Source organism: Mytilus galloprovincialis, chromosome 3, assembly GCF_965363235.1.
Source record: "Mytilus galloprovincialis chromosome 3, xbMytGall1.hap1.1, whole genome shotgun sequence".
Classification (NCBI taxonomy): Eukaryota; Metazoa; Mollusca; class Bivalvia; order Mytilida; family Mytilidae; genus Mytilus; species Mytilus galloprovincialis.
Genome location: NC_134840.1, coordinates 15836663 through 15857466, shown reverse-complemented (window position 1 = coordinate 15857466; position 20804 = coordinate 15836663). Strand labels below are relative to the sequence as shown.

General features: G+C 31.7%; 1 long non-coding RNA gene across 1 annotated transcript; it reads right to left on the bottom strand.

Annotated features, from left to right (window-relative positions):
- Positions 1–3796: 3796 nt before the first annotated feature.
- LOC143067264 (uncharacterized) lies at positions 3797–19311 on the bottom strand. Its single transcript, XR_012975897.1, has 10 exons — positions 19250–19311; positions 16936–17119; positions 16262–16567; positions 14306–14369; positions 14020–14090; positions 13077–13133; positions 12405–12437; positions 8531–8851; positions 7965–7985; positions 3797–6240 (listed from the first exon to the last, which is right to left on the bottom strand). It is a non-coding gene; the product is annotated as an uncharacterized LOC143067264 (long non-coding RNA).
- Positions 19312–20804: the final 1493 nt, after the last annotated feature.

Sequence of the window (20804 nt, the reverse complement as noted above, 5' to 3'; positions counted from 1 at the left end):
TATTGCACAATACTGTGCAATTGAAGATTTCTTCTTGAAAAATTTTAAAATATGAAATTTGAAAAATTTTGAAAAAAAAAAATCCCTTAAAAAATTGTTTACAAATCCCCTCCCCATTTATTGAAACCCCCTTTAAGGAATAACCCTTAAACAACACAATCCCATCCTTTCCTTTTAAGTATAGAACCTTGTAGTACAATTACAGAGAGATCCATATACTTAAACCCAAGTTATTCTTTGGAAACTAGAAACATGCTTCTTTTTGGCCCTTTTTTGGCCCCTTATTCCTACATATTTTGGACAATTATTCCAAAACTAAATCCCAGCCTCCTCTTTGTTATATGGAGCTTTGTGGTACAATTTGAGAGAGATCCATACAATTACACACAAGTTATTGTCTTGAAACTAGAAAAATGCTTGTTTTTTGGCCCCTTTTTGGCCCTTAATTCCTAACTTTGAACCCATGACCCATTTAAATGAATCCAAACCTTCTACGTGTGGTTTCAAACATTATGATACAATATCAGAGCAATTGAAATACTTATAAACAAATTATTATCCTTAAACTATAAAATGCTTGTTTTGGGCCCCTTCTTGGCCCTTAATTCCTAAACGGTTGGGACCATCATCCCCAAAATCGATCCAAACCTTCCTTTTGTGGTATTGAACCCTCTGAAAAAAATCATAAAGATCTATACACTTAAAGTAAAGTTATTGTCCGGAATATAAGTCTACTTTGATCAGTTTTAGTTAAAATATTAAGGGGCAAAAACTATTACAATTAGTGCATTTTATAGATATTTGGGAGCATTTTTTTACCAATTTCCCAAAATTTGCCAGGCTAAATTTTTTTACTTGTCTTAGAACTGATATGCACCTTTAAAAAAATCCTAAAAGTTGAAAAAAATAAATATGATCTTGAGAGAAAACACCTACTGAGTACATGTACTACATGCAAGTTATCTAATACATCTGTTGCACGAACCTCTCTGGCAACCTGCCAAAAGGTAAAAAAAATGTCAAAATGCATTTTTTCTTTTTTTTTTATAATGTTCTTTGCAAAATATAACAAGATAATGCTATATTTAAGAGATATATCAATTATCCAGACCTTTAAAAAGTACCTAAATATGGTGATTTTTCTTGCATTTTTTTTTTTAATAATTCACAAATATGCAAATAAGGCTGTTAAATGAAAAATAGTGTGAATTTACAAAAAAAATTTTTTTATCTTAACTCCTAAATACCCAAAGATTTTGGAAATATATATAATGTTGCCCAGTTATAACTACCAATTTGGACGAAATTTGAGATTTTGCATGGTTTTATGGCAGACTGGCTCTTAAAAAAATGAACAAGTTTCATTTCAAGTTTGAATATTAATATATGTCTTGTTCAAAACTATGGAAACAATGCCCCTTTCCGCCAAGACGGTATATAAAACTGAATTTTTGCAAACTGCAAAGACTATAACCCTGACAATTACATTACTTTTATTTAATAGCTACTTTACTTTGATATAAAGTTCATTTGACACTGATACTGTTCACGAAAATATTGAAAATTCATTAAAACTAGCTACTCTATCTTTTCGAGCGTTCATAACTTACGCCTTCTATGGACGGACACCGACGTTGTTTAGGTGGTCACATCTCTGTGTGTAGTCACATCGATATGATGACTATGTCATAACCTTGTGTGTACTGGAATGTTCCATTCCATATTTTGGTGGAGCACATTGTATTGATAACAACGAATTTATAACGTATTTTTAAGTTCATAACAACTGGACACCTCGAAAACCTGATCGACAATTTGGTCCATGATCATTGTTCTTTGAAGACTACGTGCTTAAATTCAACTGCTTGCTTGATAATATTCAATTAATTTTATTTAGTTGTAGCTCTCTCGTTTTTTTGGAAACCTCTGTTATGAACATGATTAGTTTTTTTGACGATATTTTCTGACTTAACTCAATGATAGAATATGTCTGTTGTACAAGAAATGGCCATTCATGTATCAGTTTTATTCATTTTCATAAAGCGCTGTTCATTATTCACTAAGCATATTTAATACATAGCCTTGCATATATCTACGATGGTGGAATGTAATGTTTCCTGTTCGAAATTTAACCATTTTTTTGGACAAAATGTTCAAATAAAAAAAAGTAGAAGAAGTATATCTCCCATCTTTGGTATTATCAGATTCCTTGGTTACTAATCTTTATTGCCATAAACTGTTATCCAGAAAATAACATATGGAACAAATAGAAATTGACAGATTTTTAGTCACATGTAGTGCTGTACCTATGATCAGACTCGTGCACAGAGACAACCTCGGTGACATTGAGAGCTAATCTAGGTGACAAGTTGGGAGCAGATCTCGGTGACAAGTTAGGAGCAAATCTCGGTGATTTGGGTGCAAAGGGTTTAAATTGTACCAATATTTTAAGTATTAATAAAATAGATGTCTTGTTGACAATAGTAAGAAGTTGATTTGAGACTACATACTTTTATAGGTGTTCTTTGATTGAGACACCTTTGTAAGCCTGAATGAGCTATACGCTAACGGTGGTGTTTAAACTAGTTGGAGTTAACAGAGTGGTGACTCTGGATTGTTATATATATATTGAATAAGATAGACCAACCATGCCGGGAACCAAACCAAACCAGTAACAGAGCCTGTACAGCCATTCTCACCGCCCTTTAAATTGTCAAATAAATAATCAAAACTGTTATATGCTCTGTCTTTATTTCTAAATCATATATAAAATAGATAGACCTCTAGTGTCTAGGTTAAATAAAGCTGTAAAATGTGATGGTTCGACGGTATTCCAATTAGACCTTACATTTTACAATAATAAATCATACCAGTTGATAAATCCCTTTTCTTTTTAACCTGTAATCTGGTGGCCGACTCTAACAGCAGGGAGGCTGCATTATAATATGTTTATGCTCTAAAAAGTTTTGTAGACCCTCTCTCACCCTTGACTGTCCCTCTGGTCTCTTTTATCTCTCTTTTACCCTAAGACATTACAACCTTCGTACAATATTAACGATCATGTAAATTGTCTAATCCTGAGACTTGCAAGAATGAGAATATTTGCACAATTGAAAAGTTTTCATGACAAATAATAGGGCATTTTTTATAAACAAATACAAAGAAACAGTAAAAAAATAACAATTAGAACAACTTATAATAAAGTAAAGAGCAACACTAACCTCTTAAAAACAAAACAAGGGGTGTGACATTTACCCATTTGTGAAATGTGCACTTATATTTATATTAATAGTTTAATAAAAAGTAAACAAATAATATTGCTTCCATCATCATTTATTTTAACAAAGGAATATTCATTAGATTTATTTATCTTCAGCCAGGATTCTACTTCGTCAACATTATCTCCATATTACGCCAGTTCATTTTTACAATCGTCAAATGGAAGCCATTGTAGGGATGACGTGCTGCCAATTTAGCTTTTTGAAACCGGTAAATTTATCTACATAACACCATTACGATCTCTTTATGCCAGTGGTATTTTAAAAAACAAATGTACATATCTACTAGCTAATGAGCATCAGTTAATGTACATGTCTGCATTCAGTCAACTTAAAACTATTGTCTAAAAAGTAAAATAACTAAAATACTGAACTCACGAATATCTAATCGGAAAGTCTATAATCACATGGCAAAATCAAATGACAAAACACATTAAAAACGAATGGACAAAAACTGTTCTATTTCTGACTTGGTAAAGGCATTTTCAAATGTAGAAAAAATTCACACTTTTCCCCTGTTGACCAGAAAATCGAAAAATTACGGACAAACAGATAGAAAGAGTTTAAATATTATATCAGTCTCTTGGATACAGATACATATTCGAACTCTCATGCACAACGAAAGGAACTATATTTGCAGTCACATTTATTTGAGTCTAAACAAAATATTTATAATAAAATTTGTAAACTATTTTCACAATCAATATAGCGGTAACTTTTATAAGAACTAAAATAATGCAAACATACACTATATACTATTTAAAAGGTCCATGATTATAAAGACGATTAATGGAAAACGTTAAGAATTCGACATTAATAAGCAACGACGACAGCTTGTAATATGTTAGATAAAATGTCATATATGGCTCCTAGTGCCAAGATGCAGAAAAAATATCTATAAATTCAAAACAATTTTCAAATAATACCAACGCACTTATTTGTCTAAATCTTCCCTCACTTTTAAATCACTCCTTCCTGGTTTGATCGTCATGATATATGTTCACTTTGAACTGAGCTATATATATTTGCCTTGGGAGTGAAAATTTTAATGGCTTACAAATGACTATTCGATCACCAGTTTCAAGGTTTGTAATTTTTTTATTCTGTCTATATCGCTCACGATACTGTTTGATGATTTTACATCCATATGAAGTTTCCAAAACCTTTTCTATTTCTTTGTCCTCAACTTTAGATGGAAGCTGTTTTATTCTTACCATTATCATAATTTCATTTTTTATTTTAAATAACTTTTCCCTGATCGACGAAAAGTCTTGTTTACTACCAAATTTCGTCTCCTTCAAAACGTCTGATAGAAGATCCATCTGGCCAATAACTTTAAGATGCTTCGTTTTAATTATTCTTCCAGAATTTCTTTCGCCTATATGGTAAAGTTTTTTCAGCTGAGAGTAATATTCAAACGTTCGTGGAATATGACCAATATGTTTTTCTATCATCCCATATCTACCGAGATAAAATTCAAAATGACAAGCTGAATAACCTTTCGTATTCACGATATTAAAAATCTTGTCTAAGTCATTGTCTGGTATATCAGAAATCATTCCCTCATAGTCTTGTAACACACAATAATGCCATAAGCAGTTACCGAATTGATCTATATTAGAGGAAAACAGCTTATTTTTGGCAACTAAACATGTTTTGAACACTTCAAAACTAGTTCCAACTTTTGAAAATGCGCTACAAAGTGTCAAAAGCACATCAATTTTAACATTTTCTTTTTCCATATAATGCTGGCAAAAATCGTTTATGAACTGGAAGCAAGATTGATAACATTTTAAAAGATATTGACCAACGGACCACGAACTTCCACCTGAAAGTTCCTTTACTAGCCTTGTGATTATTAATGAATTGTCTACTGGTACACATACGTCGTATTCATGAACAGGCCATGTATGAGGTCGAATATAATCCTCGATATAACTCCATTTACAAGTTGAGACACACAACTGTGCATCGATATCTATATAAGACATCCAAACAGCTTTTGCCATTATCTCATGACTAAATTCAAAAATATTGCGTGACCGTTTAAGAAATGTTCCTTCTAATTGTTCAATTGCGTCTTTTATTTGGAAAGATTTGCAAGAGGACAAATCTATATTTTCACAAACAGTGGTCAATAGTTTGTCATCTCGTTGGATATCTTTCACACTTGTACGTTCATTCATCATTATATACACCAACACTGCATATTTTAGCTTGTCAAAGACTTCCTTTTTGTTACGTAGGGTATTTATTTCACGAATGACAGAACGTGGAGGCGTATTGAAATAACGGTGTTCAAGGTGTAACAGGGTTCGATCGCTAAAAAATTTCTGACAGGCTAAAGGGAAACCAGTAAAAGCATGTGTATCAATAATTTTTTCAAATACTTTCTTGTACATTTGAACAGGCTTTTCAGAATTTTGTATCACATTTGGATCCTCATAGTTTGATTCATAGGAATTATCACAAATGTTTACTCTGTTTTGGATCATATGCTTTTTTGATATACCAATTTTGTCTTCTCGACACAATTCATCTAATCTGATATGATGTTTGTCTTCGAATTTATCTACATACAACTTTCCCCTTTTAAAATCTGATGATTTCGTAATTATGAACTTTAAGTTAGGATATTTGGAAAAGTTTTTGCATATCTTCAACAAGTCGTCATTTTGGTCAGATTGTAAATTGACATCAAAGAAATACAAATCGTTTTTGTCCGGGCGAATAAAATGAACTGCGTTTCGCGTATCACTTGTTGTAATTATCAAAACTGTAAATTCTTTATCTCGGTAATAAGCTGCAATTTCAAGACACATCTTTGATTTTCCAGATCCTTCAAGTCCAACTATTATTAATGTATTGTATGAATCAAGTATTTCTAAAGCATTTTCAACTAAAGATGTTCTAAAATATGAATCGTCTTGTCTGTGAATTTTTATCTGTTCTTTAATGCTTTCTGCAAGACAAAAGAAACCTGAAGTCTTTAAAGGAAAACGTTTGCAATTGTTCATCTCAGTTCCATTTTTTACTTTAAATACAAATGTCATATCGTCATCGTGTTTGTTTTTAAGGCATATCAAATAAACTGCTTGATAATTGACTATTATATTTTAAACACAAAATATACTCCTACGACACTTTACAAACAGGAAATCCAAATTTTTACTTAATTTCTTTCAATTTCATTAACAATATAGAAGAACGCTAATCCCTGCTCTGGATGGTCAAAGTACAAACAATGTTTTGTTGCAGAGTCTGCAACATGTTTCACCATACCTCTTTCTGACATCATAATGTTTGCATTAAAGTTTTATGGTCTTGTCACATTTGAATGATTGAATGATTGATTTTTCAACAGAAAATATGTATTTATATAAGCACCAACTCTGCTCTTCTTCTTGTTGAATTGTTCCCCGAGACAAATTCCTAAACAAGATTCTCAGGAAGAGTGAAAATAAGTTGTCCACTTATCTGGTCTTAATCTAGAAATTGACAAATAGCTGCATGGTCGTCTGAGAACAAACTGTCATGACAATTGAGATAATTTTAGTTTTGTTTTCATAATTGCACGACTTTGAGTTTGAGTTTTCGAAAAGCTTACGGCCGTTATTATGATTTGGGTGACCGTTTTGAAATATCTGTGTCACATATGATCAGGAAGGGATTTTCTTGACGTAACCAAAATACTTTTTAATTGTAACTTTACTGAGTGAGAACTATTACCAAAATTCTACTAACTATCAGCAAAATATAAAGGTTACTGTATTCTTAAAAAAAACGGAATTTAACATTTGTATTCTTACGGTGATGTTGGTTATGTAGTTCTTAAATTTAAATACGATCAATGTCAACTCATTCATCATTTCAAAAATCTGATTCTGGATGGCAGCCTATTTGATGTCCAAGTTAAACTACTATTGGTGATATTTGATAAATTAGAACAAATCTCAAAATATATTGCTGTACAGATATGAAACTATTGGTCCTATAATCTTTTGTTACTATGCACTTTTTTATGTATTTTGCATTGCACTAGGTTACACTTTTACAGGGTTGTTTATAAAATCATAACACTAATTCCGTTTGAATTTTACTGATTGATAATTGAGAACAAGAAAACATGATGTAATTATAAGCTGTAATTAGCTTTGAAATTAGTGTTCAGTATCTGTGACCAGACATAAATGTGTGTGGTTTTTTTTAGTTAGTTGATTTTGTGTTTCGTGCAAATCTGATGATGCAAACTATTTTCAAATGATCTTTACTTTTTGTTCTAAAGTTGTGCTGTTACATTTCTGTCCCAATGGATCGGTGGTGATCGCTAACAAATATATTTAACCAAGTCACATTATTAATGTGCTTATCCAAATCAGGGGCATGTTATTCAGTAGTTATCTACGATTGTTCACAATCGAAGGCTACAGGGATGACAGATTGAATAACTTAATAATTAGTTGCAGAATCGAAAAAAACGTCTGCAGGATTTTTAAACGTTCACCGAATTGTATTTTTTTTGGTAAAAAATATATTATATTTGATTATTGGGATAAGTTTTTCAACTGTCGGCGGAGCAGAATAAAATGTATCCCCCTCTAAACATCTTTTGTTGACATTGCGTTCCTAGATTTGTCTTAAACCTTGATTCTTAGCTCTAATGTGATTAAACAAATCAATACTCACTCACTACCATTGCTCCAGGATCTATTTAATGAAGTTAAGATATACTTTATATATGTTCTTTAAATGTTGTTCTTGCATCAAAATATAGATATCATTATTTTTTTAATTTAAAGATATCAAACTGATCAATATGTTTTGTAAAGAATGAATTCCTTGTCCGGTTTTCTTTTTTTCTTGGGGGGGTCGGCTTTTGTCCTTTTATAGTTATCTCAACCTCGTAAAGTTTGTTCAAGATTTGTAGTATTCATATATGTTTGCCTTGAGTGCCAGTTATGCTACAGTGTACATACATTAATATAGTTAGCATTTTATCTAGGAAATTATAGACCATTGATGTTATACACTATGGAAAGAGAAAGGTTTTACGATGTACATCATAACGAATGAGCTATCCTTTTGATAAATTAAGAAATAATGATGATTTTGGCTATTCTTTTTACGTTCCTTTCCTCTTTGGTAATACGTATAACACAAACATAGGCAGAAATGTTAAAACAAAATTTGTGTGGCGCTAATACGCTTCCGTATTATGTTACCATTCGTCACATAAATATTTTAGTACTTACATTGTTTACACGATAAATAATATTTTCCGGTAAATTTGTATTTGCAACCTAATCTTGTCGCCAAAGTTGAAACAATGCATTCGTACGTTCCTATGTCATCCAGTACTACATCATTCATTCTAATTGTGAAAGTATGGCAAAAATATTCATTTTTTTCAGTCACAGTATATTTTACATCTTCAAAATCCAGAAATTTTTCACGATGCCTTATTTGTACGTTGTGTATACGGGCAATTCCATATATCCCAAACTCAATAACAACTTGATCTCCTTCCTGCACTTCACCACTGCATGCTTTTGTTCTTCTCACATAAAATGGCCCTAGTGAAAATACGTTATAAAACTAGTGATGCCATAATATAAATATATCAGAACTACTGATGCTTTGTCCTATATCAACATAGCCCAGTAGTCAGCACTTCGGTGTTGACATGAATATCAACTATATGGTCATTTTCATAAATTTCCTGTTAAAAACTTTGAATTTTTCGAAAAACTAAGGATTTTCGTATCCCAGGAATATATTGCCGTAGCTGTATTTAGCACAACCTTTTGGAATTTTGGAACCTCAATGCTCTTCAACTAAGTTCTTGCTTGACTGTATAACTATTTTGATCTGAGCGCCACTGATGAGTCTTGTGCAGACGAAACACCCGTCTGGCGTATTAAATTTTAATCCTGTTACCTTTGATAACTCTTTCATGAACATAAAACTAAACAGACGGTTTTATCAAATCCTGCATTTTCAAAATTACTATAAAGAATTTTGTGACCTATAGTTGTAATAAGGATAGCATATGTTACAATATTAACAACGAAATAGTAGAGAAGGTACATACTGGCAAGCAATAACTGTAAGTGACAAAACAAAACAAAAACGAATTAAAAAAGAAACAAGATAAGCAACAGAACACAAACCACAAAGCAAAACATAGCGGAACTCAAACCTCAAAATAAACTGACAGTAATTCAAATCACGACAATCTAGAAATGTGCTGTCAAAAAGTGATGATAGTACGAGTGCAATTAAAATATTCTTATTATAACGTATTCGTGCTTATTTTGTGTAACACATTCTGTGTTTCCATGTCCAGACTTAAACTGCCATTATTTCCAATAAGGCAGGGACCATATCTTCTTAAATGGCAAATATTGGAGTAGACCTCATTTTGTCATCATTGATTATATATTAACATTGGCATGATTGGGAAAGGGTAATATTACAAAAATACTGAACTCCGGGGAAAATTCAAACGGAAAGTCTCTTATCACATAGCTAAATGAAATGACAAAACACATCAAAAGAATGGACAACAACTGTCATATTCCTGACTTGATACAGGCATTTTCAAATGAAAAAATGGTGGATCGAACCTGGTTTTATAGCGCCAAACCTCTCACTTGTACGACAGTCGTGTTGGTTGAACGAATAAATGTTCAATTTCCCAGCATATCAAAGAACATAACATTTGACAGGCGAAAGTGAAAAGCATCAAAAATCCTAAAACTTGACCTCAAAGCTGTCATCACAAGCAACAAATTAGAACTAGAAAAGCATTTTTTGCATGATTTATATATTAAGTTATTGCACGGAACCTGTTAACAGCCGCAAACCCACTGAACCGCCCGTCGTTCTTCGCTGTTTGAATAACTGGATTTTGGTTCTGAAAACTCGTTTAATAATGGATAAGTAATACATGAACCATGATTGTAAACAAGACGAAGTGATGCTCTCGTATTCCACTTTGATGTTAGCGTATTACTTTGTAAATAATAATAAATGTAAATAGTTACCGCTGGTTTTGATAATTTAGGAGGGAAGACCTCATGATATAAAAAGAAAGAGTCAGTTTACACTCAAGAAGAGTCCAACTCTGTATTGAAAGAGGAAGAAGAAGATGATTACACCAAAGTCAATGTAAGGCTTCCGTTTAAATATTATTGTCTTTGAGACACAAACGATTCCACCCGCAGATGCAAATTTTTATTTTGAAATACACAAAGTTGAGCATGGGAGCACATAATTCTACGATTCAATGTAGGAGAAGTTATCCGGAAATCCTATGCACGTCTTATGCAAATATGCTCCAAAAAAAGTTTGATTATCTCCAAAATGAGCTAATAACAATACAGAGTATAAACCCTAACCATATGCACACCTTCCATATATGTACAAACAGTCAGCAAAGTTAAAAGTAGCATTCAAATTGCAGGAGGAGCTTCATATACTGTTATAAGCATTAATGTGATTTGAACTGTATGCCCAAGTTCAATAATCAAGTACAGTTCCGAATGGTAATTTATCAGAATCTTAGAAGAAATAATTAATCAAAGTTTGAATCGTAGAGCAATATATAACAAGAGAGTTAATTGGTGCACGCACCAATTTTTTGGGCCGGAATTTAGAGGTTTTTGGTGTAAAAAAGTGCAAAGTATTATATTAACAATCTGTATATTGAGACGACTTTAATCCTCAATTGCCAGAAGTGGTCCAATCCAATTAGTTATGATAATGCTCTAAAATATAACTTAATTCTGCAAATCGAATATCTTTTAGTGAAATTGATGAAATGGAATATCATCTAATTATTTTCAAGACTTAATTTTGAAACTCGTGACTATCAAAGTTGCATCCACTGACCAAATAGTTGTATTCCACATCTCAGATATGGACTTAAACGCACCTCATTTACTCATCAATGAATTTTATGTCAAGATGACAAATTTTTAGGACTCTCGATTCTGACTTTTACTGACAAAACATTACTTCTCTACGAGTTGTATCTCAGATATGGGTTATAACGCAAACTTTAATCAATTAATCATTTTTAAAATGTAGGTCAAAACGAAAGACTTTTATGACGAACAAATGAAACACTGTATCCCTTCCTTAAGCGTTTGACAAAAAATATAAAAAAAATCTTAAAGCAAACAAATGTCTAATTATTTCTCCCAGTAGACATAATGTTTTCATTTTCTATTCGGGTTTGGTGAAATTCAAAAGAATCAACAAACAGTCATAAACATATGAATGTAGTTTTCGTATGATATTTAACCATGAATTCTGCTCAAACCGATGATAAGGTTCAACTTGAACTTGAACTCACTACCAGTTAAGAAGGAATATTGATCATCGTTGAATACCTCATGGTGACTTGAAGATGAAGGGCAACAATAAACGTTCCATATTAGGGTTTCACCACGTAATGATATTAATATTGTTTCGTGTACATTTACTCCATATTCATTCATATTTTCATTGGGTATTCGACAGACTAAAAAAATGCTACATACTACAACTAAAAATCAGAAAGCTTCAGACAGTATAGCATATTTTTCTCTTCGTAACAACTGACAAATCCTTGTTGAAAGTGAAGCTATCTTTATTATGATTATTTTGCTCAATGAGCGAAACTGTATATATAATAATCAAAATAGAACTATATAGAGACAAAAAAACGCGAACTATAAATCATTTCCCATGTTCGACAAGTTGTTGTAAGAACTTGGAACCTTGTTTACATTTCTAAAAATAACCTGGTATGGGAAAGCCCCAAAAACGGGTCACGTAGTCTGTGACAATTAAACAATGAACATTCATTGTTATGCATATTTTGCATCTTCCTATTTAATAATTAATAAAGGAAAATGTATTTCTTTCATTTAACTAAAATCTTTATATTGTCATATAACGCAGACACTCATGTAACAATCTCAAACCATATCATATAATGGACCGGCTTATTGCCGGCCCATTATTAGTACATTCGCAAATAATGGATAAATACATAAGTTTTGAGAATCATGATAGGTTCTGAGAATTTTGTTCTTGTATATCAGAGGAAGGAATATGGACTTTGTAAATAATACATACCGAATGTAAAAACAATCACTACAAATAGTATTGCTGAAAAAAAAATTAATCAATTTAAGTTTAATATGACATGTATCTAATCTTGAGAAATGTTTTGTTGTAAATGGTCTTCATTTCGTCGTTGTTATTGATTTGAATTTCAAAATGTGCAATTGATATGTCTTTTTGTTAGGCATAAACAATTAAACATTTTAAGTCTCTGTTAATAGTACCTTTTAAGATTCGTATAACGATAACTAAGCTACTAAATTAGGTTTTAATGTCTTTACCTTTATCTTTATCTTTCCGTCTGTCAAAATATTGGTTTAATTGGTTTCATTTATTTTAATTTTTCACCTAAATTGTTCTGATTTTTTTTTTTTTTTTAAGCTTAAAACAAAATTAATAAGACAAATCTGACCTCAGATGTTGACTGTAATATTCTTCGTACGTGTTTCCTACATTGCGAGCGTACCCCGTGGTCGTGTATACGTGTCTTTGGTTTTCCAACTCTTGTTTTTAAGCCTTTTCAAGGAAGGTCGAGTAAAACTTGCAAGTTGAACACACACGTACGTACGGCTTTGACTTTACTTGATTTGTGTTTACTCTTTTTCAAAAAGAGTGATACATACACATACCTAGCTTTATTTAACAAAATAAATAGCTGACAGTAAATATTGCTATATCACTTACCGGATACAACGAGGCATACAACGCTTACACTAGCAACGAGGCTAGAATCAATAGGATCTGAAACATTGAAGATTTATTGTCTAATTCAAAAAATAAAACATATAGCAAATTCAATATTTTATCGGCACTAAATTGTTCTAACTATACACCAGCAAAAAGGTCATAAATAGAAGGCATTGTCTTTCTTGTATATATGTTTATGATGACAGGTCACAAAACAGTTATCTGTCGGTATTTTGTGTTGTTTGCAAATTAATGCTTGTTCATCCAAAAAATATCAATGTTTGCAACAAGCTGTAAAAATAATCATTATAAAATTATTAAAAGTAAAACAAACTTAGGAGCTGTGGTTTTACTTTCTTTTCACTGCCAAAATTCATAATTGTACAGATGTCGAATCTTTAGTTCCCCAAAGAAATATGTTGCAAATTCAATTTCAGACCTTTGGTCCATTCAAGTCAGTTGACAGTCATGATCTTTCGACTCCTTAAAATACACTTCAGCAAATCATATTTAATTCAATTGTCTTTTAAAAATGTCATATAAGGTTTGTTATAAAAAAAAAAAAAAAGGTAAATGTGCGAGACATACTTATTGCAACTGTTATTTGATGATAGAACATTACTAAGTTCTCCTTAACAACACTATTTTCATGGTTATTAAAGTCATATGAAACGAGTGACTGGTGAAAAAAATGTTTATCCGATTCTTGAATCAATGCATATATATGTACATGTATATATTACTCGAATCAACTGTCTTGCAACACATGAAAACTAATAATATTATCTGATGGGTTTGAATTGATGGCTTATTTACAGAATATCCTTAACAATAATTGTAGTGTATGTTTTGTAAAATATAATACAAGACCATCGCAATACATGCTTATTGTGTTGTAAGTTAATTGCATTATCAACTCGATATAGTTATAATTACTTACCTGAAACTGAGGTCAGTTTATCAACAGTAAAAGGTGAAAAAGAATCCGTCTCTGGTTTCTTGTCATGAGATCTTTAAAAACAAATCAATACATATACATTTGGACAGCTGAGCATAGAAAAAAATTCTGAACATTTCCAACCTATCTAATAACTGCAACTTGTTATAAGGTATATATTTTTATGATGATTCAACTGTTCGTTGATTACAGGGAACTAAACTATCATTGCAATCCTTTAATGTTTTTTTGATTTTGTGCTTAGAAATGATATTGATACTGTACTTACTTTTCTGTTATAAGGCAAGTGTCATTAAAGTCAAATGAGTTGTATGATTCAACGCATTCATATTCTGAAACACCAACAAGTATATATTAAAAACAAGTACAACTATTTAGTATGAACAACAGATAATAAAATTGTTTTTCAAATACTACTACCGTTTGTTTTGAAATGACATCATACGGTCAAATGAATGATATTTTGAAGGGAACAGCTCTGACCCTTTTATCGCCTTCGTTGAAAAGATATAAAAAGCTGGCTAGAATAAAAGACCAGAAAAAACATTCTTTCAATAATTACTTTGGTTATTTCATTTCACAACAGCAACTTTCAATAAAACAATATCTGTTTTTTCATTCCACCACTGAAAAGTAAAATTCTACTTGTCTGATGATTTCAACAGGGTTTGTAGACGTCCAAGAGAGGTATATGCACAGTGGTAGGTCATAATAAATAGAACCAATGTACTACAACCGGTGCGTATTTAGACAATTATAGTCTCTTTAGCAGTGTTTGAGGAAGTCAATATATTTGAAAAACCAAACCTTTTATACAAATATTGACGAGTTGATATCACCAGACAGGACTAAAGGTAAGGAAAAACCCTAACACTAATAACACGTTATTTGTTATCTGCTTTAAATCCCAAAAAACATATAATATTTGACACTCTCCCTAAGAATAATAAATATAATTTTACATGTTTCCCAATAAAAATATTTTATTTTGAGAAGTTATGTAAAATTGGTATTTTTACTTGATTATCAGCGAAAAGCAAGAATTAAGGCTTTTTGAAGTATTATATCAATTCTCAATACTCGCCCTTTTAATCTATATCAACAGGATAAAAGACGATACATAATAACGTAAAAATAGAAGACACTTTTCTCAAAATAACTTATTATACAGCCTGCCATTGTGTTCTTGTGTTTTATTTTCTGCTTAATTACTTCGTCAATAGAGTGTCTATATGATATTTTGTTTTTCTTTGTTGTAATAGATATTTGTTTTATAGTGATTTTAATTATAAAACAATGTTGACTGGTGAATCAAAACTTTTGACCTGTCTGATTGGTATGTCCTCACATTGTGTTAATATAATAGAATTATATGGGACATTCATACAAGTGAGAGATTTACCTGTGTACATGTGTAGCTATAAAATCAGTTTTAATCATACATGAGAAACTCCCTGTCAAGTCAGGAATATGGACTCGGACTTTTCTTAAACTGAGTTTTACTGTGCGTATTGTTGTGCGTTTGATTTTCTGCATTGGCTAGAGGTATAGGAGGAGGGTTGAGATCTCAAACAACATGTTTAACCCCGCCTTCGATTTTGTCCTTTATAAAGTTTGAAATTCATTTGAGGTCGATAGTTTTGCTATTGTACTTAACCAGTACAAGCAAAACAGAAATATTGTATTAATTTTCGCACTATTTTAAAGCAATCACAAAATACAACCCCTAAATAGCAATGATGCAACTTCATCCAGTGGTATTTCTTAACTTACGAATTGAATGGTTCCTTTTAATATTTTTTGGGGTGTATAAAAGTTGATCGAAGCCTATTATGTATGAAGTACGTAAAACACTTTTCAAATTATATAAAGATGCATACAGTTCTCAAAACTACATTTTGCAACCATGTTATTAAGAGTCATACCACGTGATTTGTTTTGGTTTTTTTCAATACATTTAAACTATATCTCTTATAGCACGTTTAGTCATAGCTGTAATATTGTATACCGAAATAAAACAGTATATAAGGAGTGGCTCACGATTTTTGTAACCCATATAGAATTGAAATTCATCATATATGTAATGTGATTGTTTCTAAATATATATCCCCCGCATCATGTTTTATGGGTTGTGATCATTTGTACTATTTAAGAGATTTATATTAGTTGCAGTTTTAAGTCATAACATAAACATAATTCACTGTGACTATCTGAAAATATTTACCAGGATTAAGCTGATGCGTTTCATTTTTACAAACTTTTATATAACAAGAACAATCTTCCTCTGATGGTTTACAGGAAAAGTTGATTTTGGGCAACTGTACAAAGGCGTATCCGTTAGTATAGTCACATCGACAAGTTCTGTCTAGATCACCAGTCTCGTTATCACAAAGAACCTGGCCTTCCTCTGTGCAATTATTTTTGAGATACCAACAGTCTACAGTGCGATTCGATACGATATGAAATGGTTGGTATCGTTCTGTACTACAAGGTCCAAAATGTAATCCTCCTTGAATCGTTGGTCGGTTGCCTACAGTAGATACATAGGGGCTATTCACCACTTTATATACAAATAAAGTAAAAACATTTAGTTTCAATATAATTCAATGTGGGTTTTAATCTTGCTTTTATCTTAAAATATATCAATATCTAGAAAAATGTATGAACTAATGACTTTCATCTTCACATTAATACCCCATACATTCGTATATGTAAAATCATTAAATTTGTTTAGTTGAATGATGAAGTATTTTTTGTGACTGTTTCATCCTTTTTTATTCCCCATATGATTTATTCAGAATTGTGATTTTCTCATTATTGCTTTCTATGATATCACCTTACTAACTTAAAGGCTCAAATTAACAACATCGCTTTACATTTCCTGTTTTTACTACTTACCTATTCTTATTAAAATTGGTTTTCGTACACATTTCATTTCATATCGATTCCTAAAGATATCCCAAGCACATTGGAATACTGGGGTTGATGCATTGCAAACAATGTTTTCCCTCTCCCAGAACTGTAATTTTGAACAGTCAAAGTGAATGCTGATATTCGATTCTGTGAGAACAGCCGATATCATCTACAATTTAACATCTGAACATAATTAATAAAAACATTTGCATTTAATCGTTTGCTATGATGTAGGTCAACGTTTGCATTAAATCCTAACAAAATTTTATAAATGTGATAACTGTCTTTGAAATTAATTCAAAATTTCCTATAATAATTTCTGTGTTTCTCCTGAATGTTAAGAGACATACGAGCGATAAAAACGTTTTCATTTTGAAACGAATATTATTGGTTCAGCTTACTTTAATAACATGTTTATTGAAGAACATATTCAGTCAATACCATTCAAATTAAAAAAATGTATTGCACAAGATGAGCATTTGAAAAATGTTTGTCCCTTCAATGGTCCTCAATGCTCTACAAATTCGTACTTTTTTTTTTGCCTTTTTAACTTTTTTGGATTCGAGCGTCACTAATGAGTCTTTTGTAGACGAAACGCACGTCTGGCGTATATACAAAATTTAGTTCTGGTATCTATAATGAGTTTATATTCAGTTATGCTCGAAAGTTAAAATCTTTATACCACTTTATATCGCTATTTGGAAATATGGACCGGTTGACCTCATGATCTGCACCACTTTTGAAGACATACAACAATCACTTATCATAATGGCGTCAAAATTTTACGGTAACCCTCGTGATGTTCAGTAATGGCGGACATAGCGATCAGGTGTATACCAGCGTTGAAGACCTGACAAAACTCAAAGGACCAAAAAGTACAGTTCCACCCAACAAGGAATAAAACTATGACAGGGGGAACTTGCCTAGATTTTGAAATTTAATTGCAGAAAATTTAAATAGAACAATATCAGTAATTTTATACGATTACCATAGTGCTAGTAACTGATGATACCCTCTGGGCTAACAATAAACCAACAAAAGTATCTACCCAGTGTATTGCACCAGATACACGACAATCAATATCTATTCGGTGATAATCAAGGCAAAAGTCTTTGATAGTCAAAAACATAACACAAACGTTGAAGGCTGATAAAGCCAAATCCGGACAAAACATCCTTTTTTGAAAACAATTAAAATAGAAATTTTATATATGATAATATCAATATGTTCATACTAGGTTCAAAGATCTGTTGCGAAAGCAAATTTACAGATCTAACATTGTTGGGATGATGTTTAGACGAGTTGTATATACATAATATATCACAGTAGCATGGGTTCAAATCCCGGCGAGGGAAGAACAAAAAAATTATGTAATTCTGACATCAATATTTACTTTTTAAGCGTACTATCAGAAGGACAACATTGTAACAGTTTAACCTCATCTGTTACAATTTAGAAATAACTATAATGGTGATTTAAGTCAGCTTTTCTTTCCAAGTAGTAACAATTTGACCTACCGAATTATACTTCTTACTGGGTTTGTACCTACATGAGCAACAGTTACATGACCGGTGCATTATGTGGAGAAAAATCTGCGTATCCGTTCGTTTGATGTGTTTGAGCTTTCGATTTTGCTTTTTGTTTAGGGACTTTCCGTGTTGGATTTTCTTCGGTGTTCGGTATTTTGGGGATTTTATTTTTTACACTTCTGGAGCACCTGAGATCACCCTCAGTTTTTGGTGTGGTTTTGTGTTGCCTTGTCTTTAGTTTTTCTGTGTTGTGTTTCGTGTACTTAGGTTCCTCTGGTATCTTCTCTCACTCTTTTGCAAGAGTAACATATGGATATGTGTTGCTAGCTAGGATCTGCTCGTTAAATACTACCATTGCTGCTGATTAAGATAATAATTTTGAATCGATATTTATCAATAATAAATATTCAAAGATTTTAAGACAAATTTTAGAATACTGTTCGTGCAATCAAAATAAACAATCCAGAAGAAGCAGCTTATTCCGTAAGTTCGTAGCTTATCTTACTTTAAAATCCAACAAGTCCTTATCGACACATTAAAATCAGAATGTATACCGACATTCTGAGTTTTATGTTAGATCGAAAGGAAGGATGATATATCTCAACTATTTTTGCACTGCGGTAAACTACAAATAATCTCTGCCGAACTTCATACAAATTTTTCTTCGGGCAACGCTTTGCACACCAATAAAATTTTAAAAGACCATTTAACTCTTAGTTATTTTTTTCAGTTATTTGTTCTTAAAACTTTTCTAATCGATAGTTACTCACAAACGTGCAGATAAGAATACTTTGCATCATCTTGTTTTACCCTTCAATGATGATCCTGTAACAGTTAGTACATTCTAATTATTGTATTAAAGATATTATATGAAATGATAATATACGAAGACGATTAATAGCCTTCCTCAGTGTCACGTCTTCTAGACAATCCAGTATATCTCACAGTTGCTGGTGAAGTATTTTTTATAGACTTCCTATTGTTAAATATCTGTGTTCCATCTTTAAAAAAAATAAACAATATCAGTTACAAAACCAAACCAGATGCTCCGCAGGGCGCAGCTTTATACGACCGCAGAGGTTGAACCCTGAACGGTTGGGGCAAGTATGGACACAACATTCAAGCTGGATTCAGCTCTAAATTTGGATTGTGATTAAATAGTTGACACAGCATAGGTTTCTGACACAGAATGAACGTGGTCTAATGAACTTAATTTTTTTTTTTTGCCTTTTAGCAATTCACTATGCTGTTGAATATAAATCCTCTCAAAAAAATGTTTGAAGAAATTTTCTTTTAATTTATGAAATCTGAAATGAGAAAAATTGACCACCCCCCACCCCAATTATATTTTACATGCCCCTTTCCCTTATTTCAAAACTGATATAAATTCAAATTTCTATGGAGTTTGCAGCAATAAGTTCTCATTTAAATACATCATAACACATTAAAATGTAAAACAAAGTGCTTGTTATCACTGAATGGTAAAGATTATTGTAATTTATCAGTTTGTAGTAAAAGTATATTGTATGAAACAATGATTTAAGTTGATTCAACTAATATTCTGGACAAAGAAAGATAACTCCAATTGAAAATTTCTTGCTATTGCGCAATATTGTGCAATTAGATATTTCTTGCTATTGCGCAATAATGCAATTATAGCAAGAAATTTTCAATTGCACAGTATTCAGCAATAGCAAGAAATCTTCAATTGCACAGAATTGTGCAATAGCAAGAAATTTTAAATTTAAACTAAAGTTATAGTGCGAAAACCTAGAAAATGCTTATTTGGACCCTTTTTGGCCCCTAAATCCTAAACTGTTGGGACCAAAACTTTCAAAATCAATCCCAACCCTCCTTTTATGATCATAAACCTTGTGTTTAAATTTCATACATTTCTATTGACTTAGACTTAAGTTAAAGTGCGAAAACAAAAGGTATTCGGACGACGACGACGCTGACGCCAACGTGATACCAATATACGACCAAAAACTTTTCAATTTTTGCGGTCATATAAAAAGAGACATTAGCAGAGCACTTTTTCAACAACAACAAAATTTATTAACCAGATGCTCCGCAGTGCGCAGCTTTATACGACCGCAACGGTTTGGGCTAGTATGGACACAACATTCAAGCTGGATACAGCTCTGAATTTGGATTGTGATTAAATAGTTAGCACAGCATAGATTTCTAACACAGAATGAATGAGGTCTAATGAACTTTTTTTTTGCTTTTGAGCAATTCAATATGCTGTTGAATATTAATCCTCTAAAAAAAAATATTTGAAGAAATTTTCTTTTTAATTTCTGAAATCTGAAATAAAAAAAA